Here is a 20,542-nt window from a genome sequence, read left to right as displayed (position 1 = left end):
CTTTTACATGGAAAAAACATTTCCTTAATCATTCACTGAACTGAGCTTTCATTTAAGTGAGTTCAGCAAATAGCGATTCACTAAACGAAGCATTCAATTAACTGATATAGACCCTTAAAATAATACATCATAAAAGACATGCTAGTATTGTTTTCAATTCAGTTGCTCTATCGCCTTTCCAAAGTTATCATCCCCTTCATAAAATCCATTATTGATATCCACTATTTTAACCCTGTTTAAATTGTAGAATATCCAATGCAGAAAAATTATATACCAGTTCGAAAGCAAATAAACCCTAAGAATTCATTACTGCTTCTCTAAATCTGTCCCATCATATTAACCAAAAAACATTCAAAACATGCTTAGTCAAAAATAACAATTGGAAACATTCAGACAATGTTATTGAGAATTTATGTTTCCATCTACTAGAATATTTAATATACCATGTATTACAATACATAACAGTTGAGACATGAGAAGTCCACTTTAGGAAGCCACAATGCTCCTGGTCCAGTTCCTACTTATTTAGCATAAGGTACTGTATACCAAGCTTTCAGAGTTATTACTAGACACTTTCATAAACCTTAACATATCCATCATCTTACTACTAAATTCTTTTTGTGAAGTATATGGTGACAAACACAATAGGCTGAAATATAAATCATTGCAAAATACCCCTGATTTCTACATCACGTCTTTGATCATCCTTTATAAAACCCATTATTAATAAAGGACAAGCAGGAGAATTTAAACACATCACACTTCTCCATCTTTTTCCTTTATAAACCAGCGCCTTCACAGTGTTCCAGTAGCATCTCAGTATTGCATGCGCTTTCTTGTAATGCTGCTGTCCAAAGGTTTCAGTTTGGAATACCCCAAAAATGTATTGTGCTTTATTGAGCCAGGTAACATATTAACAACCAGTAAAACAATGCTCATCCCATTTATAAAAGCGGTTCATTCAAATGTCTGCACAGTCTTTGTATACCAACACTTTTACCAAAAATGCCTGCATAATAAGAAATGAGTTACATAAAATAAACAAAATTCATCGAGCAACTGTAGAACTCCCAGATAAGTATAACAATAACACCTATTAAAAACACATCTTTAAGGCAGACACAGGTAAGCAAAATAAAGGCAAATGTATCTAGCAAAGCCAACTGTCATGCCTGTACAGTTATTTTTTTATAACAAAAACAGTCAGGCATCATTTAAATCTCCTAAAGAAAGGAATCCATATATTTAATGTCCATCCAGTTACCAAGAGTAACAATATAATAGTTATTTTCTTAAAGGATCAAGCTATCCATTACATGACTAGAGACCAAAAAAATTAGTCTGCATCAGGACATTTATGAATCATCATCATCATCATATGATTTCCAAATATTTGGCAGTTGCAAGCATATTTAGAACATTTAGGGAAATATTATGTACAACTACAAGGTCACTCATGTATACTGTAAAGCAGTAATTTAAGCACAAACCAGGTGGTCCATAACAGCTAGCCACCATGTCCAACTGTCCAGCACAACCCCTCTACCATTTTTTTAAATTTTGTAAAAATATGTACCAATCGAAAGGCAAAGAAAAAAAATAATTACATCTCTTACCAGGGTATACACATCCCTTATCTGATCCACTTGCAATAAAAAAACATAATATTAGCCAATAAAATATTGTAGAACAAAGCTTAATTCACTGAAAGGTACAAACATAATAGTGCACACAAAACACATTTAATGCCTGACACAAAGTGTAATCTTCTGAACAGCTGAACAATTTTCAGTGATTGATGTCTTGTCCCACTTCAGAAAATGTAAGAGGTCTTTTGCTCAATTATTTCAGATCTTTGAGTCTATTCTAGGTTAGTACTTTATTGGATACAGTATTTCCTGTTTCATTAAAAGCATGCTATTGGGCTCACCAACAGAACACATTTTGTCAAAATTGGTGACTCCACCTCCACCAGTGGAGTACCACAGGGGGGGCTGTCCTGGGCCCCTTAATGTTTGGCATCTGTTTCTCAGAAGTCCAAGCCAAAGTAGATGGCCTTTGGCTCACCAAGTTCGCTGATTGCAAACTGGAAATAATTACTGACTCCAAAACAATGTCAAAATAGTACAAGAAGGACTAACACAAACGATTGGTGCCAAAGCTATGGTCAAACTAAATGCAAAAAAATGCATTATTACTCCCTTTGGCAAAACAGAATACCCCACAAATTACAGTATAGACACCACCCACCTGAGTTCCAATCCAGTGGTGCGAGATTTGGAAACACAAGTTGATAGCAATCTGAACTTTGACCACCAAGTTTCCACAGTGGTAAGGAACTCCTTCAACATAGTGTCCATTGGGCACCTCATTAGGAAGATCAAAGCATCCAGGTCAAGGGATATTATAACTGAACTGTACTTGACCTTAATCAAACCACTAATAGAGCATAATGCACCCTTTTTCATGTTCCTCACCAGATGGTTGCAGTAGCTGGAGAGACCTCAGAGGTTTCTCATTAAGAAAATACAGGGACTGCAAACCATGGCCTACATGGACAGGCTGAAAGCCCTGTCACTTTACTCTGTATCTTATAAGCTGCTGAGAGGTGACCTGTGCCTGGCCTATAGGGTAATCTCCAACCCTGCCGTAATAGAAATGCTGAGCATCCACAAGTCAAATGGCACAAGAGTCACTCATTCTAGGGATCAACCAGGCTTGTGACATTACCAGAAGATGTTGGAGAGACAGACATGTCTCCCAGAGACTGCTGCTTCTCTGGAATAGACTTCCTAGTCACGTAAAACACATGTCTTGATTTACCATATTCAGATGCAACCTAAATAACTGGATAGGAGACCACAAATTTGCCTCTGGGGTGCGACCCATGCCCCTCATGGATAGGGGTAGCCGGTGTTGATCACAGACACACTCTGTTCATAAATTCATTATACAAACTACCCAAAAAGAATAAATGGGGATACTTGGAATTAACATGGCTAGGCTTGTAAAGGCTCTACGACTGATTTGGAATTTGCTGAAAACAAACTCTCTAAATACACAACAATAAAAATCTAGGACTGATTTGGAATTTGCTGAAAACAAACTCTCTAAATACACAACAATAAAAATGCCGCTACTAGGCACACCAGATAGTAAAAAAAGCCGATCGACTAACAGAGAGAACCTTATGGTCAAAAACAGCCTATTATAATAGCACAGAAATATGTCGGCGTATTCCATCATAAGAGTCTTACATTACTTCCACATGTTGAGAGCACACTTGCAAGTAGTGCTAAACACAAGTATAAGGTGCCTATAGCTTTATTACCAGTGTCCTCTAAGGTTTTGGCACTAGCAATTCATAGGATCATAGGGAAGTATAGACTAGAGGCCCCTGTGGGTCATTTTAAGCCTAGCATATTTTCAAAGGTGAGAATTAAACCCTGTACCTTGTGTCTGTAAGGTAAACACCTTAACCATTATGCCAACCACCACCCCTAAAATAATCACCACTGCCAAGGCTCAAACCTAGGACCCTATTACCTACAGCATGGTACATTAGCCCACTACACCAGCTGCAACATTACAGAGACAAGCCAAATACTGAACTAAATTACAATCCTATGGCAATTAATGTAGAATTTCTTCCTTAGATGTAATCACTCTATATGAGAGGTCATATTTCAATTCAAAATAGGGGAAAGAAGAAATTGGAGCATTCTGTTAACTAAAGTTCTGCAGAACTTTGATTAAGTTCTCTCTCTCTCCCTTGCTCTACTCAGTTTATCTGTATGTTATGAATTACTAAAGCAAGCCAGCATTAAAGATAAAACATTTTTGTTCAGCGTCAGATTCAAGAAAGTGGAGAATGGAGTAACAAACAATGACACTGTTTGAGCTCAACACGCTGAACTGCAAAGGCCATACCACAAACATTGCTTCATATTGTACTTGCACATGGCCTTCACACAAGGATGAACTAAAAACTGTAACTGGCTTAAAAATATAACAGCAGTGTTATCAGGCAAGCCAGCCAGCCATGTGACTGGCCTTTATGTTAAAAAACTGCGAAGTATAAAAGTTTGCCAGTTAAAAATTATTATATTATATAATATAATATATAATACTGCATTATTATATATTAAATGATTATTTTACAGGACATGGAGTGCAGAACTGGTAGAATTAATGCAGGCTATGTACAAGGACCCAATGACTCAAGTACGAACAGTGTTTGGCCTCACAGAGGGGCTCCCAGTGGGTGTGGGTGTACATCAGGGTTCAGCTCTTAGTCCACTGCTGTTCATACTGGCGATGGACTACATTAGCATACAGGTTGGAAGGGACAGATCAACAAAGCTGCTGTATGCAGACGATGTGGCAGTACAGGCAGAGTCTAAGCAAGAACTTCAGCAAAGGATAGGAGAATGGAATGCAACTCTGAAGGCACATGGGATGAAACTAAGCACAGATAAGACCGTGGTAATGGCAGAAAATTGGGGAAATCAGAAGAAGCTGAGAATAGAGATAGAAGGAAGGTAGTGGAAAAGGTAAACAGCTTCAAGTATCTGGAAGGAATAGTTGAGGAGAAGGGTAGGCTGAATGAAGAGGTCAAAGCTAGAATCAGAGGGGCTGCACCAACTGGCATAGAGTATCAGGTGTAGTTTATGACAGAAAAAAGCCAAAGAAGCTGAAAAGTAAGGTGTACAAGACAGTGGTGTGACCAGTACTACTGTATGGCACAGAAACCTGGGCAGTAAAGGCAGAACAGTTGAAGAAGCTAGAGGTGATGGAAATGAAGTGCCTGAGGAAGGTGACAGGATGCACACTGTGGGACAGACAAAGAAATGAGGACATAAGAGCAGAAGCCAAAGTAGCTCCAATTGCAGAAAAGATCAAGAGAACAGATTACGGTGGTTTGGGCACATGTGTAGAAAAGCAAAAGACAATCTGGTGAGGAAGATTTGGGACAGACAGGAAGACATTAAGAGGAAGTGAGGACATCCAGCAAAGAGGTGGATGGATTGTGTGAAAGAAGATCTGTGACAGTCAGGCATGAGTGTTGAAGAAGGCAGGAGTGTGGCACTGAATCGAGAAAGTTGGTGACGGTTAACACGATACCCTGACCTCATGTAGAAAAATGGGAAAAGGGGGGCTGATGATGATGATGAGTGCAGAACTGAACATTTTTAACATTAACATAATGGGGATACTTCATCATTCATTTCATCTATTTTTCTATTTCATTTTTTTCTGGTTTCGCATCCTGAACTATCAACCACTTGTGTCTGATAAGAGTATCATAAATTAATCCTATGGCAAGACTGATATTCCATAGAGAAGCCAAATACTGAAGTAAAAGCAACCATGAATGTATGACTGTCCATGAGGAAGCTATAAAGGAGTCTGACTGCTACCTTATAGCTGCCAAATCATAGAACATGTAATTAGACTTTCCTTCTCCTGCATATCTTTATTCAACATCGCTCTCATATTTCTTTGAGCACTTCCTTGTTGTAAACAACTGTAAAGTCTCACTAAAGTATGGGTGTCCCCTTCTATTACGCATATAATACTTAAATGCAGAGCAAATTTGGTAATTGCTACTCAACACCCATATCTTATTATCCTTCAGTTTTAGAGCTCCACTCCCTTCTTATGCCAAAATAAACATAACTTGGATCTCCTTTTCACCCCAGGCACCATAATTTCCTATTCCTTGGAAACTCTGCCTCTGCCTAGGTGACATCATGATAACTACATTCTGTTTTGAATTTCTTCACCTCTATTTTCACTTGCTTCTTTTCTATCATTCCCAGTGAGTCTTTGGATCTCAACTCCAATATCAAGCTCCTATTTTGCCTCCTGTGGACTGTCTTCTTTTGCAATAATTCTGCTCTTAGCACTGCTTTACATCCCTCTCAGCATGCCACACACACACACACACACACACACACACACATTTGCAATGTATACCAAAAATTGTAAGAAAGCATTAGGGAGTTCAAACATAATATTTACACTCGTTAGGTGCTACATAGAAGGCATATAGAGTGCTACTGAGGAATTAGGGTATTGCCATTCGGTCATCAGATTGTTTGCCCTTGATTTTTCTTGCAGAGATAGCAGTACAATTTTACACGTGTGTATGGATTCACTTCGGGAGGCATAGTAGTACGTCAGTCTTCTAACACTGATATTTATTTTGAAAAGTTATTGAAAAGTTATTGAAAATGTGCCTCAGGAATTTTTGGGAATATGTTTAAATGTCCTGATTATAATGTTCCAATGCATAGATGGAGGAATACAGCAATGATGTTTATTTTGTAAAGCTACGATTAAATGTGCTAGATAAAAAGGAAATAAAGAAATGAGTCCCAAAGCTTATCATCAACCGAGTGATCCCCAACCACAAGGTGCAGGCCGGTACTGGGATGCGAAATCCTTTACTAATGGCTGTAAACTCATAGTAGTTATTAGGGACAGTCAACAACTTTTCTGAAGTCCAAAGTGGGACTTTTTATACTTGAAACATTGTTGCCATTAAAAAATATATGTTTTGGTACCATTAGTAAAGGATTCTGTGACCCAATACTGGTCTGTACCTCGTGGTTGGGGATCGCTCGGGGAAGTAGCAGAGCAAACAGCACACTGGCAGGGTAGAAAAATTGACAAAGCAGATCGCATAAATCCATGTGTGCTTACTTATGTAACTTTGAACCAGGGAATTATGAGAGGCTGCTGCTGCCAGCGAGCCGCTCAGTCACAGACTTCACTCTCTCCTCTCTCACACACACAGGCAACCACACAAACAAACTGAGTCTTCTGCCTTCACACATGCAGCATTCACTCACAGACCACAGCACACACACAGTAACAATTAATTCAATTTACTTAGGTGCATTTCTGTTTTACACTATTTAAACAGAGAAAAAGGGAGTGTAAAACAGTGGATGAATGGGTATCCCGATTACTGGGCTCGAAATGTATCTGCATGCTCACATGATCACACACAGAAACAGTCTCTTCAGCATTTGCGGGCGCGCGCACACACACACACACACACACACACACACACACACACACACACACACACACACACACACACACACACACACACACAAACACACATACTGCTTTCATGCAGGAGCTGTTCATTATCTCTTCTCACATATGCAAGCACTGACTTTTCTGCACTTTCAGACTTGCATACTACTTCCAGGCACGCATTCACTCACACACATGCAGGCAGAACAACCATAGACATACATGCACATACACATACATACAGACACTGCAGCACAGTGGATGAGAAAAAAAAGAGCGGACTTAGCATTACTAATGGAAGAACAAGACAACAAAAACAGTGTTATTATATGGCAGAAATTGGGGACATCATTTTATATGCAGGATGAACACCTGAGCAAACTTACTTAGAGTTCTCTGTCCAGGAACGTTGCCTGCAGCTGCGCATAAGGAGTTACTCGCTCCAATACAGTTTTTTCTCCGGAAGGAAACAGTGGACATAAAACAGTTCCACAACAAGTTATGCAGCACTTTATAGTACCTGATAACGGGCTGGCCTAGAAAAATGTCTATGTCACAGTGTGGGAGGATCTGCAGTAGAGGGAACTACTGATTTGAATGTGTCGAAGGTACGTCATGAAGGTGGAGACAATTTGCAACTGAAAGGATGTGATACTAAAAAATGGGGGATGGGCTTTCCTGCCCTATGCTACAGAAAGGTAGATATGTAGAACTAACAAATGTGTTTGTATATTCTCGTATCTGTAGATGGCTGGGATGAGTTTACAGGGATAGAGCACCACTCGCAATTGAGCTAAAATGTGTTTAAGCCAGGAGTTTTCCTTTAAATGGGCGTTTATGATATCACTGGACTTGTGAATATTTAATAGGTTTGACAGAATAGGATCTTTTGAAGCTCTGTACATAACCCATAGGTCACCTTTCAGTTGCCGTATGATATTGACAGCACAGGCAAGTCTTTCTGATTGTCTGCATAGATTTTACATTGTAGCCCCTTGAATTTCTTTTAGAGAGAAACTGTTGTGGTTGTTCCAGCTGCAACAAGTGTTTGGCCAGGTACATACTAAAAGGGCATAAAACTCAATGCTCTACCTAATGAATGTCAACTAAAGTGGAACAATTACATCCCTGGAATTGGATGCGGCACCTTTAGATAAAAGCTTGTGATGATCAAAAGACAGTTCATTGTCAACATAGGTTCCCAGATCCCTAGCTGCAGGATCAATTTTTAGGGGTGTGTTGTCAGTTTGATATCCTGTCATATTCCATGAAAGTTCTGGAGAGAGTGACTGATAAACGAATACCCAGAGCAGTAAAAAGTAAGATGGGAGATGAGCAATTCGGATTCTGATCAGGAATCAACACAACTGACCAGAAGTTTTCATTTCAGTAAGTAGCCAAAAGAAAAATGTAGATAACACTGTTTTGGATGCAGACAATTATGACTGCACTATGGCCATTAAATATGGGGTGGAGAGCAATTGAGTCAAGGATATACTAACCAGTAATTGGAAATGTATTGATTATGATGTTAATAGTAAAATTTAATTGGCTGACAAGACTCGATTTATTTATAAAAGGCATTTTAACATTATAGAAAAATTAGAGACAGGGAATAAATGTGGATGTGATGATAGACCCAACAAGGGGATGAGGAAATGTGGAAGGTGTCCCCGGTGTAAATATATTTTTGAAAGAAATGAAATAAAATGTAGGACTATTAATGGTGAACTTAAAGCATATAATAATGGTGATTGTAATACTATTGGGCTGGTATATTTAGTGTTTTGTGACTGCTGCCATGCCTTTTACATTGGGAAGATGGAACATATGTCGAAAAAAAGAATTTATGAACATAATTATGACATCAATAATTTTAACAGTTGTTGTTGTCTTTTGGCTTTTCCCGGTTAGGGGTCACCACAGCGGAACTCCACTAATGATTGGCAGTAGATTTTCACAAACGCCAAGGTGCCAGCTCGACGTTCAACCTTCAACAAAGGCACACCCATTTACGCATGTCTTTCGAACGCCCACCTAACTGTGGGGAGGACATGCAGAATCCACATAGAACGCACTCCCTGCACTCCAGCCGAGAACTGAACGGGAGAACCTCTTGCTGTGAGGCAACAACGCTACCGCTGCACCACTGCGGAAGTGATCATCAATAATTCTAACAGTAATAACTGTAATAATTCTAACAGTAATAATTCACTTTTTAAACACAAATTAGAATGTCATGAAAATAAAAAAAAACTATTTTTTCATTTTGGAAAAAGTTAATGTAAACTCAAGGGGTGGCCCTTGGGAATATAAATTTGAATATAGGGAACTTTTATGTCAGATTAGGCTTAACACTAGTTCACCACCTGGACTGTGTGTGTGTGTGTGTGTGTGTGTCTTTCGGCTTTTCCCGGTTAGGGGTCGCCACAGCGGAACTCCGGTCCGCTAATGATTGGCAGTAGAGTTTTACATGCTGGCTTGCCGGGCCTAACGCACAACCTTCAACGAAGGAACGCCCATTCACGTATGTCATCACACAGTAGACGCTTTAACTGAGAATCGAACGGCCAACGTCTAACTGTGAGGCGACAACGCTACCGCAGCACCACCACCGCAGTTTAAATTATGGAATCTCTTTAAGCAGCATGTTAAAATTACAAGCTGCTAAGTTATGAAATGTCAAGTTACATATTTATTTACATATAGTTTTTAACTTATATTGATTTATGTAAGTTTATATACAACGGTATTTGATTTTTATGAAGTTATATATTTGTTCATATATTTATGCATTTTAATAAGAGTTTTATTATTAATTAGCATTGCTTCAATGAGATGGTCACATGAATGCTTTTAATTCAAAACTCATGTATTTAAATGGTTGGTAAAATGTTCATGATTGTTCTGATAAAGTCCATGAGATTTATATGGACGAAAGCACTTAACCTATATTAATTAAACGGCTCACATATGTTTCTAACTTCTAGAAGAGTTACACATTTGTTTTTAAAAGAGTGTCATTCTGGTTCAGTCAAATTATTTTTGGTGTTGGGACAGCTCTGAGCCCTCTTGTATTGGTTGTTCATTTTTACAATCAAGCTCGTGAGGTATACAGTCACAGTCGTACAAGAGGCTTTAATTGATGGTCATATCTGCATTCTCAACTATTCCTGACTTTGCACATCTTTTTTTTGTCTTATGCCATTTTTTGGTGTTTTCATAGGTTCATAGGTGATTACTAGGCAAATGGCACAAGAGCCTTTACAAGCTTAATTCCCAAGATATGGGATGGGGTAGTATTTGGGTAGTGGGTCTTTGGGTGTTGGAGCCCTGAGTCATTTTACAGACTACCTCTGTCCATAAGGGACATGGTCAGTACATTAGAAGTGAATTTATGGTTCCCCATCTATTTAGCCAAATTATTTTTGAAGAGAGTGAGGGACAGGCTTTGTTTTATGAAGAGTAGCCTTTGGGATAGGAATCTGTCTCTCCAGCAAGTTCTATTAGAGTCACAAATAAGGTTCAGGTACATGGAATGTGCAACTCTTGCATAATTTTTCTTGTGAATATGTAACATTTTCATTAGGGCTGGATCAGAGAATGCCTTATATGTCAGGCTTAAGTCACCTGTCAATAAATGAAAGTAGAGGGATAGGGCCCTTAGTCAGTCTACAAAAGACCTGTATATTATGCTTTGTATTTTTTTAGTGATAATCCTCTGGGGCCACTCCAGGTGGTGTAACTGCCTGGTTAGGTATATACAGAAGGGACCACTGTACTCAATTATGGGCATGATGAGGGCCAGATGAGGGCCCAGTTTTCTTTGTAAAGTTTCTGTTTTTTTCCTGGCAGTCAGTGGGGATTGTAGACTTAATAGCCTTCAGTGCAAAGCCTGGTATTCTAGGAAGTTTCTAAATATAAAAAGGCAATACCTGTTCATAATTGTGGTCCTTTATCCACCATTATTTTAGCTTTTTTCTTGATTATTAAGATAAAATGTTGAGATATACAGGGTGGCTACACACTCTTCTGAAAGCAGTGAGCCGAGAAGCTAAACTATTGTGTGGCAGTTTTTATGTAGTGATTCATTCATTTGACACAGCCAAATAACTGAAGGATACAGTCACAGCCCTACAAGTGGCTGTAATTGCTGGTCGCTTGCTTTTATGTGAGAATGAGTATATGAAGGGGGTTAAAATAAATTATTGCTGCCAGCAGTTATTACTTTTATTTTATTACATTCTGGTCTGTAAAGTAAAATCAGTTAATAAAGCTGGTTTTAATTACTAAGTACAGGGCTTGTCTGTGATTGAAAGTTATTAGTACTGTTGTCACTCATGCAAGTTAAGCAGTCATTATTTTAGCTTTGCAGAGGGAGTGTGCATTTGTTTGAAGATAGCTAGTGGTTATTATGAGACAATCTGATATTAGAGGTGTGTATGGTTGATAAGATATCTGTAACTGATGAGTATGGCAATTGTCTGTGGTGCAAATGACTGAATGTATGTGGGAGAAAGGCTGCAATCTATGTAAAAGGGCAAACTGGTGATATATTGTTTCACTTTCCATCACAGTTGAATATCAGCATTGTACTCTGTCACTGTCACTGTGTCACTCTGAGTCGTGTTGCCATCTAGCAGCACTTGGTTCTTTGTTTGAGATTTTGGCTGTGACTACTTCTTTGTGGAATCAGCATGCTCCCTGTGTCTGTGTCAGGTTTTATCTATATGCTTTGGTTTCTTCTCCCAGACCCTCAGCTGCATAAAATATGCCTCTGACCAACTGTATTATTACATTTTAGCTTAACCTTACACCAGAAGGGAACACAAGATGTAACTGTCTCTCTTTGGAGGGGCAGGAAGGCAGGCACTCTTCCTAGATAGGATTTATATATCTTTGCATTTGTCTTCTCAGTTTATTATGGGACTACTGCTGTGTTAGGTTAGAACATTATACTTTAGCAACAAGTTATTTTTCCTTGAAAGAGAAAATAAGACTAAAACTTTTTTTGTACTTATTATTAAGTCAAAAAGTTGTAAAAAAATCTCTAAGATGCACATCATAGCACCCTAAAACTTTTAGGTGTTTAGCAGACCCTGATCTGCTAGCTTAATTCAGTTGCATCCTCCAGAGTCACTGCAGTAGAATCTTGGCCATTTAGGATATGTTAAAAACATAGAAGGAGCTAAAAAGGTTACACAACCAAACACCTGAGTTATGAAAACACAAAAAATAAGTAATCTATATGAATGGTGTTGGCCCCAATGAGGGGGAGGGGGCACAGGGGACTTGCAGAGGGGAATAATATGCAACAGTGGGGCCCATGGAGTCCTTTGTCTAGTGCTCTGTTCCACCTAAGGCCGGTCTTGTTTGCTGTCAGATATATGAGATAGATATAGTCAGTAATCTGGCTATAATGAGTGGTTTCATAGTGTGATAATCTGGGGATGAGAATGAATAAACACATCTGCTGTTTGATCACAAGTAATAGTCATTAGCCTGTTATAATAAAGCTCCACGCCATTCCAGTTAGCCCACCCATTTATCTGCATCCTGCAGTCCTCCCCCCTTGGCTTGAGGTCACCAGCAGCCACTGTTGGCCACTTGAAAAGTGTCTTTGTGTGGCTTACACAGTCAATCTGCTGCCTGTTTCTGTCTTCAGTATCTCAAGCTGAGTTCAATGAGGGAGGGTTTTCAGGATGTCTGCCCTTTGCCTGGCTGTAGTACCAATGGTGTGATTCAGAATGGTATGCCCACTATTTCCCCCATCCTGGAGTTGTTTTTTCTTGTGTGTCACCTCTGTGACTATCATCATTCTCATCCCCTTGTGATTGCATATGTAATTCTACTGCCCCCAGTATGTCAGCAATTCTCATATCAGTCTTTCTCACTGTTTTATATTTGCTTGTGCACCCCTGTCTCTAAACCTCACTTTCTTATCCCTTGTCTTGCCCTTAAAACCTTACCCATCTTTCCTCCTCCCCAAAAAACCATGAGTGCCTATCCCTGCATAAAAAAAGTATATCCTACCCCCCCCTCCGTACTCCCATTCATCCCTTTATTATTTCGCTTGTGTATGTTGCTGTTCTTGCTGCAGTCTCCCCCTTTTGTATTTTCCCATGGACTCACCCCACCCCACCCTTTTAATGGTTAAGAGATGGATTTAGACATTGCTGCAGACCCTTTAATGTGTCTTGCAAGCATTCCTTTAGTGATGCAGTGTAGCACATGTATACATATAATTTGCTTGCTTGTTTGATTTACATTAGCCCTAGCCCCAGATGCAGGAATCTCTTTGGCTACATTGGTCCTGTTATTTCTGTGGGTGATTTTTTTTTTTTATTAGCAGTGGTATGGGCTGCAGATTTCTACCTGGTTAACTGATAATTGTGTTTGAGCTGCACTGCTGTATTAGCCGTACCCGCTGGGGGCTTAGTACAATTGTGCTAGGTGTTTCCACTATGAGAGGACAAATGTGACTGTACTGCGGATTGGAATCCCCAAACTGCATTTGCCAAAAACAGACTGCTGAAAAACACTTTTTAAAATGTTTTACAGGAGGATAAGCCCACTTGCACCTTGGATTTATATATACCAACTCCAAAGTTGCACTTACTCGAAAAGGAGACCCATGAACTTATATATACCAACCTTGAAGTGACCCTTACTCCAAAAAGGGGGAACTTCCACCCAAAAGGGAACTGCTTCTGGCACAACTTGCTTAAAATTATTTCCTGTGAAGAAACTCCAATTGACAGCAAGTTGAAGTTCGAGCAGTTGAAGCTCAGGAGTTCAAGCTTCACCCACCAGTAGGGTTATGATGCCTGGCATGTTTTTGAATCCAGGGAATAATGTTCCATACGATACACACACACACACACACATATATATATATATATATATATATATATATATATATATATGGATTCACATTAGAAGCTCGAAATACTGAAATATTGAAATTTAGTATTTTGAGCCCATAAAGTGTGGAATCCTGAAAATAGCTAAATCTCAGAAGCGTGAAATTCAAAATCTCGAATACCGGAGGTTTTGAATTAGCGCTTCTGATGTTTCGCTGTGGTTATGGATTCAGGTAAGTGTGTATGTGTTAAGGGTTTTGGATAGGGGCTGTGGTGTGTGTTAGTGTGTTTCGTTGCTGTGATGTGTGTGTGTAAGGAGAATGTAGCTTGTGTTGTGGTGTTTTGTGTGTGCTTGTATGTAGTGCGACCTCGTAGTTAGAATATTTAAGTAGGGCGGGTGTGGGGGTAAAGGCCCTCACATAGGGGTTTAGGGGGGCTTGCCCCCTGCTTTTATGTAGTAGAGAGCTTGTGTTTGTGTGTGGGGAGGAAGGTGTGTGTGTGTGTGTGTGTGTGTGTGTGTGTGTGTGTGTGTGTGTGTGTGTGTGTGTGTGTGTGTGTGTGTGTGTGAGTGTGTGTGTGTGAGGAGTAGAAGTGCTAATTCAAAATCTCCGGTGTGCAAGAATTTGAATTTCACCCACCATCCCCTTAGATATCCAATGGGCTACGGCCAAAGTGGTCATCAGAGGAATACTCATACAAAAATCCTCTTATTATAAAAAAAAAGAGAAATTGTACATCAATAACCTCAACAATGAGCAAAAGATGACTGATGCACAACTACAAAAGGATTTTTCTCCTGAACTGGAAAAGAAATTACATGTGATACAAAAAAAATTTACTAATTTCACTTACAAAATCAATCCTTGGTAGAACTCAAACTCCTTCACAGATATTCGGAATGGGCCCAAACCCCCTCCAGAACACTAGCTGGACTCATAAACATCAAAGAGGGACCAAACTATATTAATGAAATAAAATACAAAGGGAAAAACGTATACAGTAATGAAGATATTGTTAACTCTTTTGTAAATATCTTCACTGAAATCTATAATCCCCAAAACCAGACCCCAAATGAAATGCACAAAAAATTCCTAAATGAGCTATCTGTTCCAAAATTATCCTTCGCGCAAAACACCCTTCTAAACAGCCCCATAACACTGAATGAAATAATGCTAGCTATTAAAAAACTTAAACCAAATAAGGCGCCAGGTCCTGATGGTTTTACAGGAGAATTTTATAAAACTTTTAGTCGTCACGTTTCTAAAACTCTCCTTGCCATGTATAATTATATCATCTCGAAAGGGATTACTGATAAGTATATGAACAATTCGAAAACAATATTCATCCCAAAACCAAACTCTGACAAGTCCAACCCTCTCTGCTATAGGCCCATCTCCCTTATTAACGTTGACATCAAAATCTTATCTACCATTTTTGCTAATAGAATTCAGAAAGTTATAGCTACAGTCATTTCTTCTGAACAGTTGGGATTTATGAAACAGAGGCAGCTGTGTGACAATACACTTACCTTAAACACATTAATGTTGTTTCTAAAAAGTGATAACCACCCGCGTTATGCACTCACCCTAGATGCTACCAAAGCCTTTGATAACGTTGATCTAAACTTCCTTTACCTAACCATGAAATTCTTTAACTTTCCAGATCTGATTATCGACAGTATTAAGATGCTTTATAACAATGCCTCCACTTCCCTGTATATAAATAAAACTTTATCACGCCCTATTAAAATTACCAATGGCACTAGGCAGGGTTGCCCACTCTCACCTTATCTTTTTAATTTATATCTGGAACCTTTCCTTCTCTGGGTTAAACAAAAGACTTATCACCATATCCCAAAAGTCTTCAACAGTGATATAAATTATTCTGCATTTGCAGATGACCTAAACATCTATTTTGAGCTTCCCAACACCGATCTTCATAAAATTCGAAATTCTATTAATCTTTTTGCTGAGGCTGCTAATTATAAATTAAACCCTGCTAAATCATCTATTTTTCCATTAAACCCTGCAAACCATTTAGAATATCACTTCCCCCTGTCTGACATTCCTCTGAAATATACACTTAAATACCTAGGAATAAATTTCACACACCCTCACCAAGAACTAATAAAAGCAAACCTATATAGAGTCTGGGATCAGATAAATAACAATCTAACTAGATGGAAAAACATCAATCTTTCTTTGCTATCAAAATCTGCTATCATTAAAATTAATATTTTGCCTAGAATCCTTTTTCATCTTAACTCTATCTTCTTAAATGTTCCAAATTTTTTTTCCAGAAAAATGGAAACCACAATCTCAAAGTTTTTATGGTTCCTTAAATCAACCAGAATATCATACAGGAATCTAATTACCCCAAAGAACAAAGGCGGTTTAAGTCTCCCGGATTTTAATTTATATTACAACATCATTAATACTAGCCGTCTAATTCAAATAGCCTGCTATGACCCCTCTGATGAAACTTGGTACCCAACCTGGATCAAAATCTGGTGCAACTATATATATTCGTTAAAACTCAATCCATATGCTGTCCCTTTTCTTGCACCTGATGGTGACTACAAGTTCAAGATCTTGCCTACACTAAAGAACAAAATTCGCATCTTTCAAACTCTGATGACCTCCTTAAATTTGCACAATACTATTCCCACTCTCCAACCTATTCACCTAAACCCTAACTTAAAAATCAATAATAAAATGATCGATCTAACAAACTTCCCTATTGTTAAGAAAGCCATAGCTTGGCACTTCTATAACTCTAAAAATGTTACCGAGGTCAAAGCTTTATTTGGTGCTCCTAAGAAATATGATCCTATCTTAAGGCAAATTAGCTCACTTATAAAACAAAAATTCTCTTACTATAGACTGAAGGAGCAAGACATTACAGTATCACAATCTATCATTAAATCACTCTCCCTATGGAACAAAATGATTTCGAACACCTATAAACTTGTGTCAAGCATCAAGTATAATCATTCACTTCTATTTTCCAAATATTGGGACGGTATACAAGGAGAAATTTCTATGGAGTCTAAGTGTGAAGCAATCAATAATACCCTGAATTTAACCCCCTTCAAAAACCTAATTTACACTCAGCTTATGATAAACAACAATTCCTACTATACCCCAGCAGTCTTACTGAAATTCAGATACAATAAAAACTTAACCTGTCCGTTCTGTTCTCTCCCACATGTAGATATATTTCACATCTTTTGGAGCTGTAAGAATATTTACAAACTTTGGTGTTCTCTCAGAACTCAGTTGGAAAAAATGGGATACGAAAAAACCACATTCTCTTGGCAAACCATGATTTTTAATATAATTTCTAAATCTCTTAAGGGTATCCATCACCACATCTGTGTTACAGCCTGTGCCCTTCTGAAATATTTTATAGCCAAGAACTGGGTCAATCCCTCAACAATAGCTTGGGAAAACGTTTCATCAATGGCAATCAAATATATATCTGCACATAAGTTATGCAATAATAACAAAAAGAAAAAATAATATTTTCAGAATTACTGGTGTAGACTTTTTGACCTAATCCAAACTAGATAATCTTCCAAAATGTGGGTCACTAACACTACATTCCAGGAAATCCTCCATCAGTATCAGTTCTGGCCCTATAACCATTAGACATTGTTACCATCACACGGTAACTTTTGATTTTACAAAATATTTTCTTATATCATTTTGTTATCCTCTGGCATCCATGGTGTAAATATGTTGTAAATATGGCATAAATAGAAGTACATGGTGTAAATAGTTGTTTTTTATGGTTATACCCTCCTTACCGCTTTTCTTTCTTCTTAAGACAGTGATATATTCTTCCTTCCAAGTCACTTTCCATTTGTATCTCTAGACTTTGACTGTAATAGGTTATTGGGGGTCTTTACTGCTTATACTGGTCTCTAAGATGTAAGCTTCCCTGTAAGATAACTGTTGTGTTATAAATGCATTGTTTTTGCACTAACTGTTACATATATACCTATACTTTACTGCTTCCTGCAATGACTTACAGTTTTTCCTTTGTATGTTTAAAAAGTTTGAAAAATTTAATAAAAATATCTTTGGAAAAAAAAAAAGAATTTGCATTTCGCGCTTCTGAGTTTTTGTTGTTTTACCGTTTCGACTTTATAGCCTCGAAATATTTTAGATATTTCAGTATTTTGAGGATTTAAAGTGAATCCATATATATATATATATATATATATATATATATATATATATATATATATATATATATATATATATATATATTAGGTAATATAGTAAAATACCACTTACAAAACTTGATAGCAATAAAATTTAGATCAAATTTAAAACTCCAGAAGTACTAACAATGGTAAATTAAATGTCTGCCCACATGTCATGCAGCAACCATCTGTCTATATCTTGGACTACCATCCTGAATTTTATATTAACAGCATTCATTTCAAAGATTTGCAAAACTGCAGAAAGAAAATAAAAAAAGGGACAGGCAATCACTAGAAATGTGTACTATTTTTCATTGCAGAGGTGATAAGCAGAGCAATTATTTAAAGAGAGTAATGTGGAAGTGCAAAGCAGTCTGAAACTTACTTTCACCCAAAGAAAAACGGCATGCAGGAATGATACAGATTTTTCAGCTGTATCGAGAATGATAAAAACGATAATGTAGAATGTAACTGAATTAAAGGTAGTACAGCAGAGACTCCTGTAAATTTGTTAACTTAAAAGAATCACAGATGAGTAGCAGAACTATCTATGGTATTACAACGCAAACATGGTTACAGATCAAGGTTTGTCTTTACAAGAAATAAAATATTTTGTAGACCAACAGAGGGTATAAATGCCTGTGCAAACAAGTGTATTGGGATGATGCTTACAGTGCAGGAAACATGAACATTGAATTCACTTTGTTCATATAAGACAGTGAACTTGAATAGGTTAGTGTAAACAATTCAAAATAAACAGATAAAAAATGTGAAGAAATTAATAATGTAATGCAAGAACTTTATCAAACCCATATTCTGTTTAACTTGCATATGGTCCTAGAAGCAAGTTAAAAACAAATTGTAAGTCAAAGAATGGAATTTGCGTACAGCTATAATCTTTGATAGTGGATCATAATTGTGATCACATTTGTATGCAGGTAGGTTAAATATAAACATTTCAGCATTCTAAATGGTAATAATTAGACATTATGTTAATATGTAACCATTACACCATGCTTTTCTCCTACTGTTCTTATGAAAAAATGTACCTTAAGAAGAGCTTTGTACGTAAGAATACAGATGCAACATAATATATGTATTAGATGGGTACTTAAAACTTAAGTATATTTTTAACCCAATGTATGCATTTTACTTGACTGCTACTTGTATCTGTTATTATACTATATTGGCTCACAGCACAGGGCATTTTACATTCTATGTTTCAAATCTAAGGATATAATCGGTCAAGTTATTGTAATTATGCTATACATGCTTATATTGTCTCAGATATAGTGCGGGTAAAGATAGCATACTTGGAAATAGATACTGTGCACACGATAGTCAAGAATGCTATCTTCCAACCTCCTACTGATGTAGAAACGCAGGTTTGACAAAGCCAAGGCTTCTCTATCTAATTTATAGTGAAATCAGTTGTGTAGTACCTTAATCTGGTATCCACTCATCTGTATTACTTAAACATGTCTGTGTGTTTCCTCTGCGACTGCTAGTACAATAGAAAATAGAACAGAATACCATGTATGCATGCACTTGTTTGAAAGGCCTCTTATGCATGACTGCTTAGACTCCATACTGCCTACTGTTAATGGGCTGTTCCATAATACCTGTAGGTTATGTTATTTATACTGTTCCAATGCTCGAACAACTGATGAAGTTAGAAATGCTTGTCGCTAATCTGTATCAGTGATTAATCACTACTACATCTTACATATTTTCTTCAGTAGGATATTTATGTCACCCTTTAATTGATATTTAGCTGCCCATTACCATTGTAACATTCTTAACTGTTTTCCACAACTTGCCTCTATCCCAGACTTCCCATTGCACCCTTCCTATATCCCATCCTACCCCTACCCTCTCTCTTCCATCCCCCTAGTATTTCTCAACCTACTCCTACTGTTCAGCTACTAATTCTTTTCTTTCTCTCCCATTTCAATTACCATCTCTCTGAACTGTGCGGACTCTTCAGCAAACTCCACTGCCAATAAGGAAGTCCACCCTACACCTATCCACAAAGAAACATTTAATCCTGCAAGTTTTTAGTGCAACAGTGTATGTTTCTATATTTAGCCTTTTAACATAGCCATTTATTGCTATCTCTTAAAGAAGCTGTTTGTATCATGCACACAACCCGGATGCAAGCTCCCTCCTAAACCCACCACAGAATCTGGTCCACACATTGAATTAATTGGAAATATATCTACCTGGCTACAAGACTTTATATTCAACAACCTAAGTGGTCCTGATATATTGTATTAAAGTTCTGATAAACTGTATTAAAGTTAAGGGCAGTGAAGGACAGGCCTCAAAACTATAGTTAACTTACCTGGCTGTATACTAGGTGACTCTGTCACCTGCCTCATGGTGGTTTCAATCCACTCCATTCTCCCTCGCTGCACTC

Source organism: Protopterus annectens, chromosome 11.part0 (genome assembly GCF_019279795.1).
Source record: "Protopterus annectens isolate FY-2018-M chromosome 11.part0, PAN1.0, whole genome shotgun sequence".
Classification (NCBI taxonomy): Eukaryota; Metazoa; Chordata; order Ceratodontiformes; family Protopteridae; genus Protopterus; species Protopterus annectens.
Note: the sequence above shows the minus strand (reverse complement) of the source record.